Genomic DNA, 6,267 nt, shown 5'->3' on the forward strand with positions numbered 1-6,267 from the left:
TCAATATTTGAGTTAATCAAATAATTATTATTATTTTATGTATATAATTATAATGATTATTGATAGACATTTTTGTCAAATAAAATATATGTTAATCTTAAAGAAAAGAGGAGTGCACATTCAACAAATAAAAAAAAATATTATTTAAATATTTCTCAGAAAAGAGTGTTATTTTTTATAAAAATTATAAGATGAGTTTAAATGTCCATGCCACAATTTCAACAAATTAGTTCATATGCCGCTTTTTTCTTCTATTATTTTTTTGGTTTAATTACTGTTAGTTTTATAGTTTTTTTATAGTTTTGTAAAATTTTCAATTAGATTTCTATACTTTTTTTTTTCTTTTAATTGGATCCTTATATCTTATTAAATTTTTTAATTAAGTCTTTATTAACGGTAAAAGTTAAAAAAAGTTTATAAAATATAAATTTATTAATTTACCCTCACTTATTCTTTTCTTTCTTTCACCTTCACTTCCATCATTTTTTTGCCCTTTTTTTTCTGTCTCTACTCTTTTTCTACCAACAAACTCCCTTCTTTCATAGCAAAAATGGTCATACAACACAAATTCAAAATTAAAATTTTTGCTATAATTAATTTTTAACATGATCAAAAATAAATTTTTTGTCATGACATAATCATTTAATTACAAACAAAACACATATATAATCAGAACTCATAATCAGACTTTTTTAACACAATCAATTTTGCTACATCTTTTTTCATGTAAGCAATTGAGATTGGCTTTGATTTTGAACTTAATAGTCTATGAGATGTGCATCCAAGTGTCTACGATTTTCAATGAATAGAAAAAGGATAAAAGAGGTTCGATGAGAATTGTGCGAGGCGTGAGAACGTGAGCATCTTTTACAGTTTCACTGAGTCAACATTAAAAGATGGACGATGACAAACAAATGAGGGAGGCACAGATATTATTGAAATATTTTTGGTAATCCAATTTTACATTGAAAATCGGAGCCTCCAAGTTCAAATTGTTTTTTCTCAATTCTAAAACTAAGACAATGTGAAAAAAATCGAACAAGGAGGTAGAAGAAGAAGTTGTAAATACAAAAAAGGAGAATGAAAATCAATGTCTCTCACCGTAAACTTACACTTGATGAACAATCAATTCTTTCTAGAACTACCGCAACCGAAGAAAATAAACAAGCGAGTTTTCGATTTCCTGCAGAAGAAGAAGACGTAAGGAATGAAAGAAAAAGAGATGAATCAGAGAAGCTATAGCCAGCAGATAGAAATGAACATCAAAATTAGATTCACCGCTGCAAGGTTGCGATGAGGAGAATCAAATGTACACAGTTCCAACTATGATTAACTTTGTTTAGTTTCTCACCTAAATCTGGTTCCGCTGTCGCATGAGACGGAGAAAGCTTCCCGATTTCAGTTCTTAAACTCTGCAGAAATGCGAATCTATGTCTAAAATCCAAATAATGGCGACATTTCAGAGCTTCTGTCTCCGACTATGGCTGTAAAATCAAGTCGGCCACGATCATCCCTGTAATACAGGACTATCGAAGTTCAGAGCTCCAAAATCCGTGATTTTCCAAGAAAAATATGTATCTGCAGATGCACCAGAAATGGCAAACAAACCAACTTAGCACAGAGAAGAGAAGGGGAAAAAAAAGGAAGAGAAGAAAACTCCGGCTCAATTCCCTACCTTAAGAAGGGAAAAATCTTCACGAACGCTAGAATATATCAATGAAACTAAGGAAATCTAATTCACTTGAGAATTCCAAAATCAAACTCTGCTATAATCCGGCAAATCCTCTCTGAACATACATCTGCAAACAAAAATGAGCCACCAACACAAAATAAAAAACAATCCAAAAGACGAGCTTCTTCACCGTGAAGATAAACAAAAGGACATAATCGAAAAGAGAAATTGAGGCCTTGTAAATTGTAGACCTCATTCAATTTGAGAAAAGTGGCAGATCCTCAACATTCACCGTGTTCAGCAGAAAAAAATGGCGAGAGAAAGCGCTACTAGCTTGAAGGAGATAGATATATATATATATAAATATAATGAGAAAGACACAGAAGACAAAGAAGAAGAAGGGGGAAGGGTAGAGAGAAGGAGCTGGTTGTTCTGATTTTTTTTTTATAGAACGAAAATGGTGAGAATGAAGGTGAGAGAAAGGGACCGGAGTAGAGGAGGGAGACGGAAAGGTGGAAGAAGAATAAAAGGTTAATTTTGTCTTTCTCAAAATAAAAAGGGAGACATAATTTATGAATTTAGAAAAAATTTAGAGAATATTCAATGTAGGAATGGAATATTTCGTTAAATCAAATGGTTTTGTTACGGTAGGAATCTAATTGAAAAAAAAATTGGTGCAGGGACTCAATTAAAAGGAAAAAAAATATAGGAATCTAATTGAAAATTTTACGAAATTATAGAAACTAATAGAGTAATTAAACCTATTTTTTTATTAAGCACATGTATTATTATTTAAAAATGTTATTTATACATTAATTTATTTAAAATTTATTTAAAATTTATTTTATATTATAATATATATTATATATTGATGGTTGATTTTAATACACAGTAAGGTTGATTTTATTGGGTGAGCTCTTTTCTCAGTGAGTTTGATGCATCTGGACAGAGACACTTTCTTAGACCCACTGCACCTACATGATTCCAATCTAAACCTCATCACAACTACTCATGCTGCATGCATGCACAATAATAATAATGTATGGTTACAGCTATATATGACTTTGTATAGTAATTTGTTGTGTTTGATGTGTTTGTCACTACCCGTGCATATATATGGACCGAAGTTGATTAATTAATATAAAAGATTAATTTTCAATTGATAATGACTATGTTTATTGTATTATGCATCATAACTTTATGAGAAAAATTCTAAGTAGTCTACAACAAGATCTTAATTAAGAAGTTAATAATCAACCTGTACATTATAGTCCATAATAACGACCGTTAATTAAGTGATCAGACATAATCGTTTAATTGTCAAACCTTTCTTTGATTATATAAGCTCTTTACCTACTAGCTAGTGATCGATTAATGAATATATATAAGAAATGAGTACAGTTTATGTTTAATTAATTTTCTTTCTTTATTTATTAGTTGGCGATGTACGTGCATCATATGTACATTGATGAATTGTAGTACATTATTATTATCTTCTGTTCCAACTACGCATTTTCAAGATAGAATTAATATCAATAATTTGGATTAATCAAATAGTTAGTCTAATTATCTAATTAAATAAATATTGAGAATTCGAATAGAAAAAAACCGTAAAATTAAATGAAAGATTCACAATGACTTAATTTTTAATTTATTAAATTAAAAAATATTATAAAAAATAAAAAATAACATGAAATTATTAATATATTTAATTAAATAATCATTTAATGTAACCTGGCTAGGTATTTGATTTCGCCAATTTAATAATTAAAACTTGAAAAGAATCAATAATTCTCATCATGAGCTATATATGAGATAGGGGCCCTATTCTAATGATCTGATGCATCCTTTAAAGGAGACGCTGTTAATGTTAATTGTCCTTGACTATATGATCGAACATGTTAGTAACTTTTATTATGCTGGTCCATATTATTAATTAATAAAATGAAAAAGAAAAATTTGAATAAGCTTGCATTGTTAATAATGGAGTAGCTGGCGGTACCTAACTACCTATATTAACACTTAGAACGAAGTCATCAATATCTCAATGCATGTAAACTAACTTAAAGGAAAGAGTAAGTTCAATTATTGTTACTGGATATATATGTATATATATAAGAAAATATCGTCTTAGTTATTGTCTTTTTAAGCAGAGTTAGGCGTACTGGACAAGTGTTCATGATACCTTTGTCTTTCACATTTTTATATATATTTCGACCATATCGAAAATAAACCGTTTTAGTTTTTTAGATGCGTGTCTGGTGGAAAGTAAACATAAATATGGTTATATATTTTATTTAAAAATGTTGAATATTCGTATATGATATTTTTTAGATAAAGATGATATTATGAAACAGTTAAATAATTTAGTATATGTATTTAACAAATTTATTTAACCATTCATAATATTATTTTCACGTAAATATGTTTTTATAAGAGTATTTATCTTTAAAAATATTATAATATACAAAAAAATCATTAAATTAGACAATATATACCTATGATGTATGGACACTGACACGAACACGGGACATAACACGACACGGGACACGCGGATACACAAATTTTAAAATCTTATAAGACACGAGGACACGACATATATATAGAATATAAAGTATTTTTTAGATAAATTATAATGAGTTTTTGATATTTTATTGATGTTGAAATATAAAATAATTTTTTAACTGTTTTTAATGCTTTTTTTAACTATATAAAAGTATCTAAAATATTTTTTTTGTTTTAATAAATAATAATATATATTATTTATAAACTCATTTCAACGATATATGTTAAGAATAAGGTTGGACACACGGACACGTGATGGTATTTAGGTGTGTTTAAGTGTGTCAGGAGAAGAATTTTTTATTTTTTATTAAGACACGGTTGGATACGGCAGACACACGTGTCGGACGAATGTCGTGTTCGAAATGTGTCCGACACGCGAACACGGCAACTCAACGAAGTTTCTGTATTTCATAGATATATACTTTTATATAAATAATTAATTTAAAAATAGATTATATATATAATTATTTAATTTTATTTAGTCCCGACGGGGCTGGTCGATCATATAACTCGTAATTAATGTGTTTATCCGGTGACTGAGGCCAAGTTGTCTGCCATATGCCATTTCTTCCATTATTCTTGCTCATTTTTGTTTTCATTTCTTTGTCTTTTATATATATATATAACTCTACGTGAGTAGTATGCACTGGCTAGCGTATACTAACGTTAATTTATACACAAAAGTAAGATCTATTACAAGAAATGAAATGAATGCAACTTGCTCCCATGTGCATTTAGTTGAAGTCAATTTTATATGAAGTTGATAATTGAAAATCATTAAATAAAAATTTAGATAAATCAGTTAAATCATATAATCTCTCATCTATCAACTTTATGTATTTAATTTCTCGCATTGATCAGTTGTAATTTAATTTAATGAACTAATTAACCCTAATGGTGAAGGTGTTCTGCTTCTATATATGTAATTTAATAGAGAGCAAACAATATTAAAAGCTAAATAAGATGGCACATGCCATGTCTAACTGAATGAAACAATTGAAGTACGTAGCTAGAGACTAATATAAGATCGAATTGAAGCTGGTTAATTTATTTTGATTTGATTCTTGTTTTAACCTAGGGAGTCATTAAATTTTCTGAACCCCAATAGATGATGTTAGTTGAAATGCGAATCAAAAGTGTCCGTAAAGAACTATAAAGATGACAGAGTTTTTTCATTATTATATCTACACAGAAAAAAATTTGAGTGCACATACAATTGTGCTGCTATAGCTCCTTGTTGGATGGTCCACCTGCTAGAATATTTATAACTTTTTGACCTACTCCAACGAGAACCCTGTTTGTACAGCACGAATAATAACTAGCACTATATTCAAATAATAATAAGCAACATTTTAATTTAATTATATATTTTCCCAAATGGAGGTATAATAGGCAGAAGTCAATATCGTCTGGTCCAAAAAGAGAGTTTAATTTGTTTTGGTTGAAAACTCATGCAACTTGTACATGTGAATGCGAATGTAGGAAATGTGATTGGCTCTATAGTACAACTTGCATTGCACATTCCCACAAGTAAATATCATAATTTCTTGTTAAAAAAATCATATACGATTTTGGGATCGAACTCTTGACCTTTTAGATCTAAGTCTCTAATATCATGTCATGATACCACTCATCCTAAAAGTTTAAGTCGATAGAAAAAAGTAACATTAATGATTATATCTTTAATACTCCATAAATCTCCATTGTATACATTGTACAAGTATTCCATTGACTCCTTATACTTTTCCATCAATAAATAAGTAAAACATAATTATAAATAATTATATGTAGTTGTATTCATATGAAGTTGATAAGTGAGAATTATTAGATGATAATTTAGTCTAACACATTAAATTATCTCAAAATTCTTAATTTCATATAAAAATAATTATAAAAAAAAATTATTTTATATTTAAATACATTGTTTAATTTATTTTTAAAAAATATAATTTGCAAGAAGATGATCTAAAAATTGTTTGCATGTTGTTATTATTATATATAGAGGTAGCAGTCTTGCACCTTGAAAACAC

The 6,267-nt window shown here is 28.3% G+C and overlaps 1 long non-coding RNA gene across 1 annotated transcript; it reads right to left on the bottom strand.

Moving 5' to 3' along the window:
* Positions 1–1,168: 1,168 nt before the first annotated feature.
* Positions 1,169–2,082, bottom strand: LOC107467630 (uncharacterized). Its single transcript, XR_001587891.3, has 4 exons — positions 1,924–2,082; positions 1,676–1,799; positions 1,352–1,578; positions 1,169–1,183 (listed from the first exon to the last, which is right to left on the bottom strand). It is a non-coding gene; the product is annotated as an uncharacterized LOC107467630 (long non-coding RNA).
* Between the last annotated feature and the right edge of the window lie 4,185 nt (positions 2,083–6,267).

This window comes from Arachis duranensis, chromosome 9 (assembly GCF_000817695.3).
Source record: "Arachis duranensis cultivar V14167 chromosome 9, aradu.V14167.gnm2.J7QH, whole genome shotgun sequence".
Lineage (NCBI taxonomy): Eukaryota > Viridiplantae > Streptophyta > Magnoliopsida > Fabales > Fabaceae > Arachis > Arachis duranensis.